Here is a 19,634-nt window from a genome sequence, read left to right on the forward strand (position 1 = left end):
TCAGGTGGTTTGGTATTCCCATCTCTTTCAGAATTTTCCACAGTTTATTGTGATCCACACAGTCAAAGGCTTTGGCATAGTCAATAAAGCAGAAATAGATGTTTTCCTGGAACTCTCTTGCTTTTTCAAAGATCCAGCGGATGTTGGCAATTTGATCTCTGTTTCCTCTGCCTTTTCTAAAACCAGCTTGAACATCTGGAAGTTCACTGTTCACGTACTGCTGAAGCCTGGCTTGGAGAATTTTGAGCATTACTTTACTAGCGTGTGAGATGAGTACAATTGTGTGGTAGTTTGAGCATTCTTTGTCATTGCCTTTCTTTGGGATTGGAATGAAAACTGACCTTTTCCAGTCCTGTGGCCACGGCTGAGTTTTCCAAATTTGCTGGCATATTGAGTGCAGCACTTTCACAGCATCATCTTTCAGGATTTGAAATAGCTCAACTGGAATTCCATCACCTTCACTAGCTTTGTTTGTAGTGATGCTTCCTAAGGTCCACTTGACTTCACATTCCAGGATGTCTGGCTCTAGGTTAGTGATCACACCATTGTGATTATCTGGGTCATGAAGATCTTTTTTGTACAGTTCTTTTGTGTATTCTTGCCACCTCTTCTTAATATCTTCTGCTTCTGTTAGGTCCATTCCATTTCTGTCCTTTATTGAGCCCATTTTTGCATGAAATATTCCCTTGGTATCTCTAATTTTCTTGAAGAGATCTCTAGTCTTTCCCATTCTGTTGTTTTCCTCTATGTAGGTCAGGAAGCAACAGTTAGAACTGGACATGGAACAACAGACTGGTTCCAAATAGGAAAAGGAGGACGTCAAGGCTGTATATTGTCACCCTGCTTATTTAACTTCTATGCAAAGTACATCGTGAGAAACTCTGGGCTGGAAGAAGCACAAGCTGGAATCAAGATTTCCGGGAGAAATATCAATAACCTCAGATATGCAGGTGACACCACCCTTATGGCAGAAAGTGAAGAGGAACTCAAAAGCCTCTTGATGAAAGTGAAAGAGGAGAGTGAAAAAGTTGGCTTAAAGCTCAACATTCAGAAAACTAAGATCATGGCATCCGGTCCCATCACTTCATGGCAAATAGATGGGGAAACAGTGGAAACAGTGTCAGAGTTTATTATTTTGGGCTCCAAAATCACTGCAGATGGTGACTGCAGCCATGAAATTAAAAGACGCTTACTCCTTGGAAGGAAAGTTATGACCAACCTAGATAGCATATTGAAAAGCAGAGACATTACTTTGCCAGCAAAGGTCCATCTAGTGAAGGCTATGGTTTTTCCAGTGGTCAGTTATGGATGTGAGAGTTGGACTGTGAAGAAAGCTGAGCACCGAAGAATTGATGCTTTTGAACTGTGGTGTTGGAGAAGACTCTTGAGAGTCCCTTGCACTGCAAGGAGATCCAACCAGTCCATCCTAAAGGAGATCAGCCCTGGGATTTCTTTGGAAGGAATGATGCTAAAGCTGAAACTCCAGTACTTTGGCCACCTCATGCGAAGAGTTGACTCATTGGAAAAGACTCTGATGCTGGGAGGGATTGGGGGCAGGAGGAGAAGGGGACACCAGAGGATGAGATGGCTGGATGGCATGACTGACTCGATGGACGTGAGTCTGAGTGAACTCTGGGAGTTGGTGATGGACAGGGAGCCCTGGCGTGCTGTGATTCATGGGGTCGCAAAGAGTCGGACACCACTGAGTGACTGAACTAAATTGATGGCACCCTGCCCTGTGTCATTTCCCACCAGCGCTGCCTGTTTAGATGTGCCCGTGCGCCTTCGCTGTCTTGGCTCTTCTCTTCTTCTTTAGGTGCTGCTGCTTCTAACTGCTGCTGCTTCTGCATCAAGGTAGAATGTTGGCAGAAAACAATTTTAAACTGCATTCTTCTTTATTTTCCTTTTATCATATGTTTTATTTTTAATGTTCAAAGCATATTTAATAAGTCATACTGAGGCGTTTTACCTAAGATTGCTTTCAAAAATGAAAATCAGTTCTAATGGGAAAAACTGGCATTCACTGTACTCTTCTTTAGGAAAAGCTTTGTTTACAAGTTCAGGAATAGTGATACATCTTTGCTTTGTAGATATATATAAGATATTACTGTAGTGAAGAGGGGGTATCACAGAAATGTTCAGGTATCCAGTGAAAAATTAATATCAGACCAAGAAATCTTTTCCATTGAATTCTGGAAGTCTAGAGTGTTGACTTACTTGTTGGCATCTTGCCAGTGGGTTTATTTATTTATTTGTTTTGGTGGTTATTTTTTCACTGACTCATTTCCTTCTCTGCAGTTGTTTAATTTTGGCATTAATCTACTAAAATCTGTCTGTGTCTCTATTTATGACTCCTAGAAATTATTTTAAGTTTCAGCAGCGTTTTTTTTTTTTAATTTTGTTTTATTTTTAAACTTTACATAATTGTATTAGTTTTGCCAAATATCAAAATGAATCCGCCACAGGCATACATGTGTTCCCCATCCTGAACCCTCCTCCCTCCTCCCTCCCCATACCATCCCTCTGGGTCGTCCCAGTGCACCAGCCCCAAGCATCCAGTATCGCGCATCGAACCTGGACTGGCAACTCGTTTCTTACATGATATTCTACATGTTTCAATGTCACTCTCCCAAATCTTCCCACCCTCTCCCTCTCCCACAGAGTCCATAAGACTGTTCTATACATCAGTGTCTCTTTTGCTGTCTCGTACACCAGGTTATTGTTACCATCTTTCTAAATTCCATATATATGCGTTAGTATACTGTATTTATGTTTTTCCTTCTGGCTTACTTCACTCTGTATAATAGGCTCCAGTTTCATCCACCTCATTAGAACTGATTCAAATGTATTCTTTTTAATGGCTGAGTAATACTCCATTGTGTATATGTACCACCGCTTTCTTATCCATTCATCTGCTGATGGACATCTAGGTTGCTTCCATGTCCTGGCTATTATACACAGTGCTCAGCAGCGTTTTTTAATTTTCATTTTTTCTCGATACAGCTTGAAAATCCTCTCGAGTTTTCTGTTGAGCGTGGGATCTTCTCACAGTGCCCTAAAGATGTAGATGGAACTTCCCATGATCCCATTGTTGTTCAGTCGCTAAGTAGTGTCCAATTCTTTGTGACCCTGTGGATGGAAGCACACCAGACCTCCTTGTCCCTCACCATCCCCCAGAGTTTGCCCAAGTTCATGTTCTTTGAATCGGTGATGCCATCCAACAATCTCATCCTCTGTCGTCCCCTTCTCCTCCTGCCCTCAATCTTTCCCAGCATCAGGGTCTTTTCCAATGAGTTAGCTTTTCACATCAGGTGGCCAAAGTATTGAAGCTTCAGCTTCAGTATCAGTCCTTTTCCTTTAGGACTGACTGATCCTAGTTCAGGCTTTAGTAGAGGCTGAAGATTCAGTAATAGAGCAGTTAGTAGAAGTTCCTACCCCTAGCCAAAAGCAATTACAACAAAAATGTCTCAAAATAACACTAAAATTATCTTCCACTTTATTCTTAAAAGATGTATAAGAAAGGTATTTCTTAATGTTCTAGGTGGAAAGTTACTTTCTTGGAGTTGGCAAAGACTGTATTCTGCTGTCTTTTGCTTCCCTTGTTGAGAAGCAATGTCTTAATCTAAGTGATACTCATTTCAAGGAATTTTTGAAATTGGTTACTTTTAAAATCTTCTATGTCTTTGGTGTTTTATAGTTTCACCATGGTGTGTTTAGGTATAGATTTCTTTATGTTTATCTCGTGTAGGAGTCATCTAGATTTCTTTATGCTTATCCTGATGGGAGTCATCTTATTTTTCTCCCCCCACATCAAGATTATTGAAGTATAATTTATGTAGTATAAAATTCACTTTTTTAGGGATACACTTTTATGAGTTTTGACAAGCTTATGCAAATATTAGTTATCAACACAATCATAATATAGTGATAGAATATTTTCCTTAGCCTCAAATTCCTTCCTACCCCTTCTTTCACCTCAAGCCCCAAATGCTGATCTGTTTATTGTATCTGCAATTTTCCTTCCATAGAATATTGTGTAAATGGAATCACAGTATGTAGCGTTCGAGTCTGTTTTTTTTCCATTTACCCATAATGCCTTTGAGATGTGTCCATGTTGTTGAGTCCATCCACTGATTGATGGATGTTTGGAGGTTTACAGTTTCAGAGATCTTAAATAAACCTGCTATAAACTTTCTCATGTAGGCCTTTATGTGGATGTATGTCCTCGTTTGTCATAGGTAAATCCTAGGAGTGGGCTTTTCTATGTCATACAGTAAGTGTGTGTGTTTAACTCTGTTAAGAAACACCCGAGTTGTTCTCCTAAGTTACTGCACTATTATCCCCACAAGCACTTACTCTTGAAATGTTAGCTCTTGATGTCAGTTTTAAAAATTTTATTCTTTCTAGTGGGTGTATAGTGGTATTTTTCAGTTTTCAATTGCAACTTTCTGATGACTGATGATACTGAATGTTTTTCCCATGTTTATTTGCCATCTGTGTGTCTTCTTTGGTGAAATGTCTGTTCAAATATTTTGCCTATTAAAAAATCTATGCTAATCGTGTTATTATCACTGAGTTGTGAGGATTTGTTGAATATGCTGGGTAATAGTTATTTATCAGACCCTTATTTTCCAAATATTTTCTCCCAGAGTGTGGCTTGAGTGTTTATTTTCTCAATAATGCCTTTCAAACAGCAGTGTTTAGTCTTGATAAAGTAAAATTTGTTTAGTTTTTCTTTTATAGTTAATGCTCTACATCCTAACCAAAAATTCTATGCCTTCCTCAAGGTCACAAAGATTATTTCCTTTTTTTTTTTTCTGGAAATTCTATAGTATTGGGTTTTACATTCTCCCCCCCGATCCATTTCATATTTTTCTTTTGTTTTGTTTTTAATATGGTGCAAACTGCAGGTACAGTTTCTTGTTTCCCTGTCGGTGTACATTTCTTTCAGCGTGGTTTGTTAAGTACTGTGTTTTCCCCGTTAATTGTCTTTTCTTCATCAGTTGACCGTATATGGGTGGATCTATTTCTGGCCTCTGTATTCTGTTGAATTGCTTTATACACTTGTCCTTTTGCCAACAATGCAGTATTTTGGTTACTGTAGTATTAGAGTAAGCCTTGAAATCAAGTAGGATGAACCCTCCAATGTTAGTTTTCTTTTTCAAAATTGAGTGTTTTTACTTTTTTTTTTAATTGGACTATAGTTGATTTACGATGTTGTGTTAGTTTCAAGTATACAGCAAAGTGATTCAAGTATGCATACAAATATACCTATTTTTCCTAGGTTCTTTTCTGCTATATATTATTGCAAAATATTGAGTATAGTTCTGTGTGCTATAGTAGGTCCTTGTCAGTTATCTATTTTGTATATTTGTTAATCTGTATGTTGTCCTTCCCTGCCCCTTTTCCCTTTGATAGCCGTAAATTTGTGTTTTGTGTCTGCGTGTCTATTTCTGTTTTGCATGTAAGTTCATTTGTGTCATTTTTAAATCCCACATATAAGAGATACCATATGCTATTTGTCTTTCTCTGGCTTACTTCACTTAGATGATGATCTCTAGGTTCATCCAAGTTGCTGCAAATGGCTTTCTTTCTTTCTTTTTTATGCCTTCTTAGGTAGGTTTATTCCTAGGTGTTTTATTCTTTTTGATGCGGTGGTAAATGGGATTGTTTCTTTAATTTCTCTTTCTGATCTTTCATTGTTAATGTGTAGAAATGCAACAGATTTCTAATTTTGTATCCTGCAACTTTACTGATTCACTGATGAACTCTAGTAGTTTTCTGGTAGAGTTTTCAGGATTTTGTATGTATAACAGCATGTCATCTCTTTTCCTATTCTAAGTCCTTGGCTTTTCCATAGAAATTTTAGTATTAGTCAATTTCTACACAAAAGACTGATTGGAATTGTGTTGGATCTACAGATTCATTTGAGGGTAATCAGCATCTTCTTTGTTTTTATTTTATTTTGGGGATAAAATTCTATATCATGGCTGTCACCATTTTAAAGTGTAAAGGTCAGTGGTTTTCAGTATGTTCATTAGCTTGTGCATCCATCACCACAGTCTAATTCCAGAATGTTCTCCCAGTCCCTAGCAACCACTGATCTACTCTCTGTCTCTATGAATTTGCTTATTCTGGATACTTTATGTAAACGGAAGCATGTATCACCTTTTGTGACTGGCTTTTTCACTTAGCATAATTGTTTCAAGGTCTGTGTATAGTACAGCATCTTTTAGTACTATATGCCTTTGGGGCCTAGATAATAACCTGTCATAGGGATATGGCACACTTTATCTGTTCATCAATTGATGGATATTTAAGTTATTTCCACCTTTTAGCTGTTATAATTATTTACAAATATTTTTGTATAAATATATATTTTAATTTATTGGGTTTATATCTAGGAGTGGAATTGTAGGACCAAATGATTACTCTTTGAAGAAATGCCAAAATATTTTCCAGTGTGGCTATACCATTTCATTCCCACCAGCAATGTTTCGGTGTTCCAGTTTCTCTGTATCATCCAGTTTTGGGGTTCTAGCCATCTTAGATGGTGAGAAGTGATATCCTATTGTGGTTTTGATTAACATGTTTCTAGTGACTAGTGGTGTTAAGCATCTTTTCATGTGTTTGTTGGCCATTTGTATATCTTCTTTGGAGAAATATCTATTCAAATTCCTTTCTTAGTTTTTAATTGGTATGTCTTTTTTCATTGTTGAATTTATAAATTCTGAATACTAGACCCTTAGATATATAATTGATACAATTTTTCTCCCATTCTTTGTATTATCTTTTCACTTTCTTGGCAGTATGCTTTAATACACAAAAGTTTAAAATTTTTGTGACATTCAGTTATCTATTTTTTCTTTGGTTACTTGTGCCTTTGGTAGTGTGCTTTGATACACAAAAATTTAAAATTTTTATGAAGTCCAATTATCTATTTTTTTCTTTGATTACCTCCAAATCCAGTGTTGTGAAGCTCTTGCCCTATTTTCTTCTAAGTGCTTTATAATTTAGTTCTTATATTTAGGTTTCTGATCCATTATGAGTTAATTTTTCTATATGGTATAAATCAAGAGTCCAAATTCATTCTCTTGCATGTGGATATCCAATTGTCCCAGCAACATTTGGTGAAAAAACTATTCCTTCCTCCATTGAACGGTCTCAGCATCCTAGTTGAAATTCACTTGATCACAGATGTATGGGTTTATTTCTAGACTCAGTTCTAAGCCATTATCTATATGTATACCGTTATGCTAGTATTGGGTTGGCCAAAAAGTTCACTCATTTTTTTCTGTAAGATGTTAAAACTTTTTGGCCAACCAGTACTATGCAGTCTCAAATTCCATAGAATTGTAGTAGGTTTTGAAATTGGCAAGGATGAGTCTTTTGACTTTATTCTTTTCAAGATTGTTTTTGAGTATTTGGATATTCTTTTGTTGTTGTTGTTGTTTGTTTTGCAGTTCCATCTGGGTGATAGGATCAGCTTGCCCATATATGTAAGAAAGGATAGATGGGCATTTGACAATGATTGTCTTGAATCTGTAGATAAATTTTGGAGTATTGCCTTATTAAAAATAGGAAGTCCTTCAATCCAGGAACAGAAGATATCTTTATTTAGGTCTTCTGTAATTTATTTCAGTGATATTTTTTAGTTTTCATGATACAAGTCTTTGTTGTTTTTATTCAGTTGCTAAGTTATGTCCGACTCTTTTGCGACCTATGGACTGTAGCACGCCAGGCTTCCCTGCCCTTCACTATCTCTCAGAGTTTGCTCAAACTCATGTCCATTGAATCAGTGATGCCATCCAACCATCTTATCCTCTGCCACCCCCTTCTCCTTTTGCCTTCAATCTTTCCCAGCATCAGGGTCTTTTCCAATGAGTTGACTCTTCACATCAGGTGGCCAAAGTATTGGAGCTTCGGCATCAGCCCTTCCAATAATATTCAGAGTTGATTTACTTTAGGATTGATTGGTTTAATCTCTGCTGTCCAAAGGACTCTCAAGAGTCTTCTCCAACATCACAGTTAAAAGCATCAGTTCTTCAGTGCTCAGCCTTCTGTATAGTACAACTCTCACATCCTTACATGACTATTGGAAAAACCATAGCTTGGACTAGACGGTCCTTTGTCAGCAAAGTAATGTCTGCTTTTTAATATGCTGTCTAGGTTTGTCATAGCTTTTCTTTCAAGGGTCAAGCATCTTTTAATTTCATGGCTGCAGTCACTGTTCACAGTGATTTTGGAGCCTAAGAAAAGAAAATCTGCCACTGTTTCCATTTTCTCCCCATCTATTTGCCATGAAGTGATGGGACCGGATGCCATAATCTTAGTTTTTTGAATGTTGAGTTTTGAGCCAGCTTTTTCAGTTTCCTCTTTCACCTTTATCAAGAGGCTCTTTAGTTCCTCTTCAGTTTCTGCCATTAAGGTGTATCATCTACATATCTGAGGTTGTTGATATTTCTTCTGGCAATCTTGATTCCACCTTCTGCTTCATCCAGCCTGACATTTTGTGTGATGTATTCTGCATAGATATTAAATAAGCAGGGTGACAATATACAGCCAGTCCTTTTTTTTTCCTTTTTGGTTTTCACAATACAAGTCTTACATTTTAGTTAAACTTATTCCTAAATGTTTTATTATTTTCCATGCCTTTGCAAATATAATTGTTTTCTTTATTTTATTTTGAATTTTTCTTGTTCATGTAGATAAATACAGCTGATTTTTGTATAGTGATCTTGTGTCTATTTCTTTTACAGGTTCCAATCTGTATACTCTTTATTTCTCTTACTCCCTTTATTGTGCTTGGAATCTCCAGTATGATGGTTAGAGATGGTGAGAATGGACATCCTTGCCTTGTTTCTCATCTTGAGCAGATAGGATTCAGTTTCTCACCGTTAAGTACGACAATAGCTGTAGGTTTTCCATAGATGCCTTTATCAGGTTTGTGCTCAGTTACTCAGTCATGTCCGACTCTTTGTGACACCATAGATTATAGCCCACCAGGCTCCTCTGTCCATGGAATTTTTCCGGCAAGAACACTGGAGTGGGTTGGCATTTCCTACTCCAGTGGATCTTCCAGACCCAGGGATCAAACCCGCAACTCTTGCATCTCCTGCATTGGCAGGCAGATGCTTTTTCATTAGTGCCACCTAGGAAGCCCTTTTATTAAGTGTAAGAATTTAAAAATTTGTATCATGAATGCTTGTTGAATTTTGTCAAATGCTTTTTCTACGTCTATTAAAAAAATGGTTTTTAATTTTTAATCTGTAAAATGGTAGATTACATTGCTTGACTGTCAAATGCTGAACTTACATTACTGGGTCAAATCCTACTTAGTTATGATGTATTATATAAAAGGGATTTGTTTAAGTATTTTTGCATGTATGCTCATGAAGGATTTGGGGGTGTAAGTTTCTTTCCTTGAAATTGGTTTTTGTGGTTTTGTTGTTGATGTAATTTTGACCTCAGAAAATGAGTTGAGAAGCAACTTTTTTATTTTTTTATTTCTGGAGGAGTTTGTGTAGAATTGGTGTACTGTATTTCCTAATTGTTTACTAGAATTTTTCCATGAAAGCCATTCGAGTGTGGTGTTTTCTTTGTCAGAAAGTTTTAAACTATGAATTCAATTTCTTTGTTGTGATACTTGTCACTTTTTTGCGTGGATCCATGAAACAAAAGTTTCTGTTTGATGCCTTCATCCTTCTATTGGAGCAGTCTCCTTTAACATTTCATGTGATTTATCTTGTCAGATATCTTTTGGTTAGCCAGAAAGTTTGTTTGGGTTTTTTGGTACTTTGTGAATAAATTGTTCAGGAATAAGGGCACAGTAAACACATTTCGTAGAAACAAAACCCGAGATACCTTGGGCGTGTAGGCCTTTATTAAAAGCGTTTCTGTAGGATATACTTCAAAAGGAAAGAACGTTTTCTGTACAGAAGCTCTGAGATTTTAGAAGAAATTAAAAACAGAGAAGGTTGAGTGGATTTCCACGAATCCAAATATACATTAAATGCTTAAAGCAATGAGGCAAATGTCTGCTGGGCTTAACGACAAAGAGGAGAACTAAAATGCATGACTAGGGCCACATGAGGGACGAGGGAGTGGAGTTACAGGGTCTTAAGACCCAGGGCTTGTTTTGGTGGAGAGAGAAGATATCAGAGTTTGATAGTTAGGAAGTCATGTGATCATTTTTAGGGTAAGAAGTAAAAAGAAAAAACTGTATAAAGTGGTAGAGGGAAATATCTACAAGATGGCAAAATGTATAAAGTATATAAAATATCTACAAGAAGGCAATAAAGGACACATAAGAAACTTAAGAAATGTAGAAAGCACAACATACAATGGTATCTAAATCCAGATACACCAAAGCTTCAGTACTATCAGTGGCCTCCATGCTTTATGGAGCTGCACTGAGAGACTGACACTCAGAACTCCCATCTCCACAACCCCATGGTGATGCCATCGGCGAGCTTAAGATTCGCTCCTCATCCTTGGATTTTCTTGGTTTAATCAGAATATTGTTCTCTGGATCCTCTGTGTTCTTTCCTTCTGGGATTTAAGGATCTCTTCCTCATGTCTTTCATACCTTCTTTCTCTTTTTCCTTTCACTCTGCATTCTGGAAATTTCCTTAGCTTCATCTTCTTTCTGCTTCACTCTGAAGCTGTGTCCAATTACACAGTACATGTCCATAGTTTCTTTGATTTTTGACAATATCTTTCCCTCTCAAGTTGTCTACTTGTTTCTCCCTCCTGTGTGGAAAATCATGTCCATTGCTTTGAACATAGAAATTGCAAGCTTGTTGTTTGCCCTGTGATTCTCAGAGACCACCATTATTTAGAGCTTGGTGTGTCTCTTTCATCACATTGTGCTATGCTTAGCCGCTCAGTCATGTCCGACTCTTTGCGACTCCATGGACTGTAACCTGCCAGACTCCTCTGTCCATGGGATTCTCTAGTCAAGAACACTGGAGTGAGGTGCCGTGCCCTCCTCTAGAGGATCTTCCCAACCCAGGGATCAAACCCAGGTCTCCCTCATTGCAGGCAGATTCTTTACTGTCTGAATCACTGGGAAAGCCCTTTATCACATTGGTTTTCTTCAAATGCTGTCTCTTAGTTGGCTGATGAGGTTTGCATTGTGAGAACGCCTGTCTCCAGTGAGTCCGGTAGGAGGTTGCCGGGTATGTGGCCGGGATGGCTTGTCTCAGGCGCCCTGCCTCTCTCCTCGCACCCTGCCTCTCAGGAACGGGGACACAGCTGCCTCCCCGGCAGGAAGTTGCCGCTTGGGTGGCACTCTGCAAGCCTCTCCGGCCTCCTGCTCTCAGTTCTCTCCACTTCTCTGACTGCTCCACACAGTTCTCTCGCCTTCCTGACTCAGGCTGGTATTCTGTACTCTGGTTTTCTTTACAGTCACGTCTCCATAGCCTTCCCCTCCCGCGCTTCCTTTCAGTGCTGTTTTCTGTTGCTGTGTAACACGTCGCCCACGACTGGGTGGCTTAAAACAACACATGTTATCATCTTGGGGTAAGAAGTGGAGGGGTGGCTTCGCTGGTGGTTCTGGCTCTGAGTCTGTCACGAGGGTGCAGGTGTGGCTGCGCTCTGTCACCCGCAGGTCAGCTAGGCCAGAGGCCCTGGCTCCCAAGGGTGGCTCCGTGCCCTGAAGCGAGAGATCCAAGAGGGGGAGAGAGGAGGAAGCCACGTCCTCGCCCTGGGTGGTGATGGCACTCGGCTCCCTCATGCCCCACTGTGACCTTTACAAGTGTGTTACCAAGGGGAGGCCGCTGTGCTTTGTTCTTTTCAGGGAGAACCCCTGGGTGTATCTCACCTTGCCCTCTGGCTAAGGAGCTTCTCCAGTGTCCTCAGGGGTGGAGGGTGTCTCCTCCTGGACCATCACTCACCTTCAGCTCAGTGGATGAGCTGGGCTTTTCCATGTCTTACAGTTGTGGTTATCGTCCTTATCTTATCTTTGGTTATAGGCTTTTGTCTACGTAACCTAATTTTAAAAGTGTCTGACTTGCTTTCTTACTCATTGTTGAGCCAGACGCACCATTTCCAGGAGTTTCCAGGCAGCTCACTCTTGGGCAGCCAGTGCCGCAACCAGGCCTGCCCTGCTCTCCCTCTTACCCACAGTTTAGCCAGAGACGAGGTACAAATGGCCAGGGCGTTTCTATTATTCAGGACACATTTTGCGGTTCCCTATTTCTGGCTTGGATGACATATTGGATGATGATTTATTTATTCAGCATCCATTCGGTTCTCACCGTGCTCTAGTCATGCCCGGGCCCTGTGCGGTACTCTGGGCACAGTTTTCCAGCCACAGCTCCCCACCTGCTGAGGCTCCAAGTGAGGTGGACCCTGGCCCCTCAGTGCTGGCGCAATGGTGCCCATGGTCACAGGGGGACTTGCTCTGCAGGGCTGTCTGCACACAGATTTCATTTCTGCTCTCCTTCTGCTCTTTCCCCTGAACTCTGCAGAGTACTCTGCAGTTGAGAAGGTAGAGGGGCAGGACTAACTGCTTGAGTGCCTGGCGGAGCCGAGGGTCAGGAGAAGGGGTCTCCCAGATGTGGACAGTGTGGCCGTGGTGGCCCTGGTGACTGGGCTCAGGTGTGTTCACAGCTTCCCACGTGGGCACTTGACCTCAGACCCTGTCTCAGTGGTGTCAGCCCTGTGGGAGTGGTTTGCTTTTCCTGGGATGCAGTGGGTCACAAGCTCCACACAGCATCCGACACAGCCACCTTGCTCTTCTCTTGAGGCCTCTGCCCCGCGTGTCTGCTCCTGGAAGCCTTCATCTGGTCACTGGTTCTGGTCCAGTCTGGTCTCGCTCAGGACTCATGGGGCTTGATTCCATCTTTACCAAACAAGCAGCTAGCTTAGCTTCTGATCATACTGTTCGTTTACTGCTGCGTGTGGCTTTCACCACTAAGAACCCTGCAGAAAGATAGCTTTACTACTGTGAAACTACCTCTAAGCCCCCCTCCCCTCTCTTATTCTTCTTGAAATCATTGTTTCTGTGATACACTTTCATGAAGACGACTGTGCTGAGCAAAAGTAGCTGGCTGTGCCCTTGTCGCCCCCTGTGTATAGGCTGCGGGGTGTCCTGACCCGACTTCTGTCCCCGTTCATCTCACTGCTAAAGCCCCTCTCAGGACCTTGGCTTCAGGGGAGGGGGCAGGGCACTCATGGGGCAGCTTCTGTTGAGGGTGGATGTTGCCCTCAGAGAGTTTCCTGGGAGGGAAGGCAGATGTGGTTATTGCCTGGGGACCAGGGTATGGAGTCAGCCACCCTGAGAGTACTTTCACACTTTTAATTTAAGCAAAGTCATAGAACATAAAAGTCAGCTTTAAAACGTTTGTTTCTCTTTGCCACATTCTGGCAAGAGGAGCAGTGCCATCAGTCTGTGTTTGCTAAGTGATCATTGCCAGCAGGAGACAAATGTGAGCTCCCTGGGCGCAGGCTAGAGCCGGGCCAGAGACGCTGTTCCCTGGGGAAGGAGGGCTGTGGCCAGGGCACCAGAAACATGCTCTACACAGGCAGGGTAGCTGAGGCAGGCCCAGGGTGGTCCTGGGCAGGGCGTAAACTCCCTCTCCCCTCCCTGGGCACAGCCTGCAGGACCTCCTCCCTGCACATGCATGTGCCCTGCACACAGCGAGCTGCGAGGAGAGCCTAGTCCAGGGAACTAGAGGTACATGGGCACAGCAGGCCTCTAGAGATCCAGACAGGTTTCCAGATGCCAAGTGGAAATAAGTGTGTGAGTTAGTATCTTATATGTAAAATAAGACAGTGATGAATGTGGCGATCTCCCTGTGTCTCTGGCACGGCACATGCACACCCCCTGCTATTGCACACCCAGCCCACACCCAGCTTGATCCAGAACCACCCTGCCTGGGAGCCGCCCCTCCTGGGTGTGGCCTGTGCCTGTTTGGCTTGGAGGGACTGTCTTAAGTACTCCTCTGTCTTTAGGGCTCAATCTGTGGCCAGGTGGTTTTGCTGGGGGCTGGGATGGTGGGTGGCACTGGAGGTGCCCAGTTGGAGGTACAGCTGTTTAGGGTGGTGCGAGATGGAGCGCCTGCTCCAGGTGGACAGAGCTGTGGGAGCCGGCGGCCCTCGTGGGCCAGATTACCATACAGCGGTGACCACTCTGGGCTGCTTGGTGCTGTGGAGGTGGGGCGGGGGAGCCTTTGGTTGGTGTGAAGCAAGGAGTGATGTGATCAGATGTTTTGTTTAAAAAAAAAATATTTTCCTGAAATGAAGAAGTTGGTAGAAACAACAGCTGAAAATATTAGGACAACACACCTGAACAGGGAAAGTGCTTGGTGGATCTCAAGTCAGCAACTGTGTCCCCGCCAGAGGCTGTGATGAGCCGCTGGCTCAGGGGGGTCCCTGTCGCTCCCACCCCCACTGCTCCTGCAGGTGGAGATGTTCTCCTTTAGAATAACGACTTTGCTTTTACTTACAGTAAATTGCTGAGGGCATTTCAGTTACACAGTGAAAATCATTAGCAGAATTCTTGTTGTTTAGCATCAGGCTGTGGGGTATAATTGTGCTTTCTGATGGGTGGCAAAGCAGATACATTTGAAGGGAGATTTATTCAGATTTTCCAGTATATCATTATCACATTCTTGTGTGATAGTTTCCTGATAATTCAACTTGATTTAGTAAAATATATCAGCTCCACTTTTCCTTGTAAGTTGCTAAGATTTAAATCTGTTTAGCAGATTCATGTGCCCATTTCATGTGCCCTCAGCCTGAGCAGCTGGTTCAGTTCTACCTAAACTGCCCAGTGGAGGGGACAGGCAGACATGCCCTGTTCTGCCAGTGGCAGCCCTGATGTTTGAGGCAGCAGAAGGCAGCAGGCTGGGCTCTTCCTGGAGCTCGGGATGATGCCCGGCAGATCCCACGTCTCCTCCCACTTCGCTAGGCCCTTCGAGGTGCCAGGGTGGCAGGGCCTTCCCCATGCTGCTCTCCTGCAGTCTGTGACCAGTGCCTCCCTGTCCTCCCGAATCTACGCCTGGGGTGCGGGGCTCTGTGTGTGTCCCCTCCCCGACAGGAGGGCTCCCTGTGTATGTCTGTGTGTGTACCCTCTCCCTGATAGCAAGGTTCCCCATGTGTGGGGCTGGTTGTCAGTCCTCCACAGAGCACCTGACCCCATAACCGCCACCCAGACAGTTGTTCCATTTGCATCTACAGAGAGGGAACTCACCATTTGGGTGATTTCGGTAACTTCTTGGAAGGGCTAGAAAATGCGGGTGGCCAGGGAACATGTGGCCTGGCGCTGCTTCCCCCACCCCGTCCTCCCCTGCTGAAAGTTCTTCATCATGGCCCAGAGCCCTACATTTCTTTACAGCTTACTAGACTTGATTTTGTCTAAAGCAATTCTATTATAACTTTGTTTCTTGATATACTAATTGCTCTTGCTTTTTGAATGCCATCTTATAATTTTTTTGATCTCCCATTTCATGAGTTTTTGTTTTCTTTCTCTGAAAGCACATGGCAGGCTGCAGACTAAAATCACTTATGTTTCTTTCTGTACATATTTCTGAACATATGTTCTTCTTCTACCTCCTGCTGTGTTTTGGTGTTTCCTTTGTGTGGCATAAGTTTTTTCATGGCTTCAGTGTTTTTCTGTTTCTCCTCCCTGAAGCCGAAGTCAGCCTTGTCTCCCAAGCTGGTGGACGTATCCCGCATCGGCCACCTGAGTCCTGTCCCGGGTCTGTGGACTTGGAGCTGGGCAACAGTTCACTTGGGCTGGGCCTCACATCGCTGTGGGGGCCAGCAGCCTGTAGGGTGTTTAGAGGAGGCTCTGTGGCCTCTGATTCCTCCTGGCACCCGGTTTGGCTGGGACCCTGGTCTCCCCACCCCCAGCCTCCACACACACTGCTTCTCTGGAGGGACTGCAGAGGGGCCTCCCAGCCACCTGTGCTGTCACCTCCATGCGTGTGGTGTGAGTGTCTGTGGTCTTGATTTCTTTGCTTGACTAATTAGAAACTGGGGTGGCAGGGAATAAAGATGCCTTCACTGCCCTCTGGCACCACTCAGAGGGTTTGTTCTCTGCTCCTGTGTAGCCTGGAGTCTGTGTCACTGTCCGTGGAGCGACACCTTCCTCATGACACTGCAGCTCTTGTCCTCTGGGACCAGTCTTTGGATTTTGTGACATTAAGCTTTCCCACGTCCGCATCAACAGATGGTATATTTTGAGGCCAGGATGCTGGGCTAAGTAATGACTCCACACAGGGCCCCACAGGTGGCGTGTTCAGTGAATGCACTACAGTTTCATTTGGAGTGCTTGGTGGGTATTCGGTGATGGCACAGAGAAATCTGAGATGACGGTAAACTCAGACGTGTACTGTGGTGGGTGGCTAAAGAGTTGTTGTTCAGTTGCTCAGTTGTATCTGACTCTTTGTGACCCCTTGGACTGCAGCACACCAGGCTCCCCTGTTCACCATCTCCAGAACTTTGCTCAGATTCTTGTCCATTGAGTCAGTGATGCCATCCAACCATCTCACATGCTATTGCCCTTTCTAAAGAGTAAACGTCAGTTTTAAGCCCTTTCAGAGCAGCATATTGTCCAAACAATATTAGTTGGGTGGGGGCCGGGCAACGTCACTAAAGACTGTGACCACAAGGCCAAACACTGTTGTGCAGCTCCACCCCCGTGCCAGACTGGAGCAGAGCAGGGAGAACTGGGGGCAGCCAGTGCATTAGGTCCCACGAAGTGTCCTTGTCCAGGTTCCTGGGGCTGTGCAGGGGCAGCAGGGAGGCAGCGGGGCTAGCCCACTTAAGGCCTCTGGGATTGAATACAGTGTAACTGGAACCCATGGTAGGAACCCAAGGGTCCAGAGCAGGCTCAGGGTAAGGAGACATTGGAAGGATTTCAGAGATAAATCATGAAGGTTTGAGGCACTGGGGGGCCATGTCCATGGTCCACAGTCAGAGATGCCAGAGGGATGTGGTCAAGTGTGGGGTGAGCCCAGATGACTCTTAGGATGGTCATTCAGTTTTTAGGTCATGTCATCACCTGAACTATTTTAGATGGCAAATTCAGCTATATGCATTTCCTCTGGTAAAGCATATCTGAGTTTAGTTGTTATATTTGAGGGAAATAGGACAATTTGGTTCAGGACTGGCAGCCCCCTGTAGTTCAGGGGGAGTTCGGTATGTTTGATGTGTCTGGTGGGCTGCTCACCAAGCAGCAGAGAACTCCCTCCCTTCCCTCCACTTGGCTTCATAGCAGGCTTGGACTCTTTAGGTTAAGCAACAGTTTTCCTTTTAAGATTTGCATTACTTCCCAAATATTAGCTAAGTCCAGAAAGGTGCAAACCCTAGATGTTGGAGCAACCAGCCTTATCCAGTCAAAATGACCTACTTTTCATATTTTCCCTGAAAGTCTAACTTTTCTGATGAGGTCGTATTTTCCCTCCCATACCTTTGGGATGCACAGTTTTCTCAGTGAATTGCTGCACTGTTCACCCATCACCCATCCCCTGAAAACGTGGTGAACACCCTTCTTTACCTTGGCTTTCCCGGAGTTGCAGCTTGAGACAGAGCAGGAGCACAGCGGCTGTAGTCGTCCGCTGCCATCACCACCATAGAGACACAACTCCCGAGAGCCTACAAATGCCTCCCCTCCCTCTACTTCTTGTCCAAGGCCAGTTGTGCCAGGAGTAGAGCACTGGGGGTGGGCTGCGTTTGAAAGAGGGTTTAATCTTGAGCAATTCATGTTTGAAGTGTGATAGAACCGATCTGAGACATAAAATAAGTTTAAATGATTTCACATCACACCAGCTATGTTCTCTGACCACGATGGAATCAAGAAATCAGTTATAGAAAGGTATCTGAAAAATCCTCAAATACTTGAAATTATGTATGGAGCAGGAAGGAACCAAAAAAGAAATGAAAAGTGCTTATTTTGAAATGAATGAAAATGAAAACACATCACATCACAGTATTTGCCATGTAGCTAACATAGCACTTGAAGGAAACTTAGAGTATGAAACACCTCATTAGTAAAGAAGAAATGTCTTCATCTTCTACCTCAAGGAACCAGGAAAAGATCACTTTAAAGTAAGCAGAATAAAGGAAATCATAGGAATCAAAACAGGAATTAATGAAATACAAACTAGAAACAATGATAGAGAATATCAGTGAAAGCAAATGGTAGTTCTTTGAGAAAAATCAATGAAATTGATCAACCTGTAGCCAGACAGGAAAAATGGATATACTATGATCAGCCTTGTGCCAACACATTAAATTACTTTAGATGAAATGCATATTGTTTTTTGAAAGAAAGTATCAATACCAAAGCTAACTCAAGTACAGGTTGATTATCCTGATTCTCCAAAATAGATTTAAAAAGTGAATTTTGTTGTAAACCACTTCCTCTGGCCCAGGAAAAACCTCCAGGACCAAATGACTTTACTAGGGAATATTATTAAATATTTAAAGAAGAAATATTGCCAGTTCTATATAAACTCTTCCATAAGATTGGAAAGGAGGGAATACTTCCAAAATTATTCTGAGTTCAATATTACCCTAATAATAAAGCCAGGCAAAGGTAGAAGAAGAGAAAACTATGGACGAGTATCTCTCATGAACATATATGAAAACTCAATAAAATTTTAGCCAGTCAAATAGAATAACTAATTGAACTTTATCCCAGAAATTCAAAGTATCATTTACATTCTAAAATTAATCAATATGTTGTTTGGTTGTTGTTCAGTCACTCCGTCGTGTCCAACTCTTTGTGACCCCATGGCCTGCAGCAAACCAGACCTCCCTGTCCTTCGCCATCTCCTGGAGTTTACTCAAACTCATATCCATTAAGTCGGTGATGCCATCCAACCATCTTGTTCTCTGTTGTCCCCTTTTCCTCCTGCCTTCCATCTTTCCCAGCATCAGGGTCTTTTCCAATGAGTTGTCTCTTCGCATCAGGTGGCCAAAGTATTGGAGCTTCAGATTCAGCATCAGTCCTTCCAATGATAATTCAGGATTGATTTCCTTTAGGATTGACTGATTTGATCTTCCTGCAGTCCAAGGGATCCTCAAGAGTCTTCTCCAACACCACAGTTCAAAAGCATTAATTATTTGGCCCTCAGTCTTGTTTATGGTTCAACTCTCACATTCATACATGACCACTGGAAAAATCTTAGCTTTGACTAGACAGACCAATGTCTGTGCTTTTTAATACGATGTCTAGGTTTGTCATATCTTTTTTTCCAAGGAACAAGCATCTTTTAATTTCATCAATATAATTCACCCTATTAACAGACCCAAACCAAAAAAACTATATCATCTCAGTACATGCAGTAAAAGTATTTGATACAATGTAACACCCACTCCAGGGGTTTCCCTGGTGGCTCAGATAGTAAAAAATCTACCTGCAATGGGAGAGACCTGGGTTCAATCCATGGATCAGGAAGATCCCCTGGAAAAGGGAATGGCAATCCACTCCAGTATTTTTGCCTGGGAAATCCCATGCACAGAAGAGCCTGGTGAGCCACACAGTTCATGGAGTTGCAAAGAGTTGGACATGACTAAATGATTAACATACACAACATCCACTCCAGGTAAAAGCTTTCAGGAAACTAGGAATAGAAGGAGGCTTCCAGTGAATGGCATCAGTGATCGGTTCACAGCTG

General features: G+C 42.6%; 1 protein-coding gene across 17 annotated transcripts in view; it reads left to right on the top strand.

The window, feature by feature from the left end:
• The window catches only part of PCBP3 (poly(rC) binding protein 3), a 230,473-nt gene that overhangs the window by 110,134 nt on the left and 100,705 nt on the right, over window positions 1–19,634 (top strand). The window lies entirely within an intron of this gene.

This window comes from Bos javanicus, chromosome 1 (genome assembly GCF_032452875.1).
Source record: "Bos javanicus breed banteng chromosome 1, ARS-OSU_banteng_1.0, whole genome shotgun sequence".
NCBI classification, from domain to species: Eukaryota; Metazoa; Chordata; class Mammalia; order Artiodactyla; family Bovidae; genus Bos; species Bos javanicus.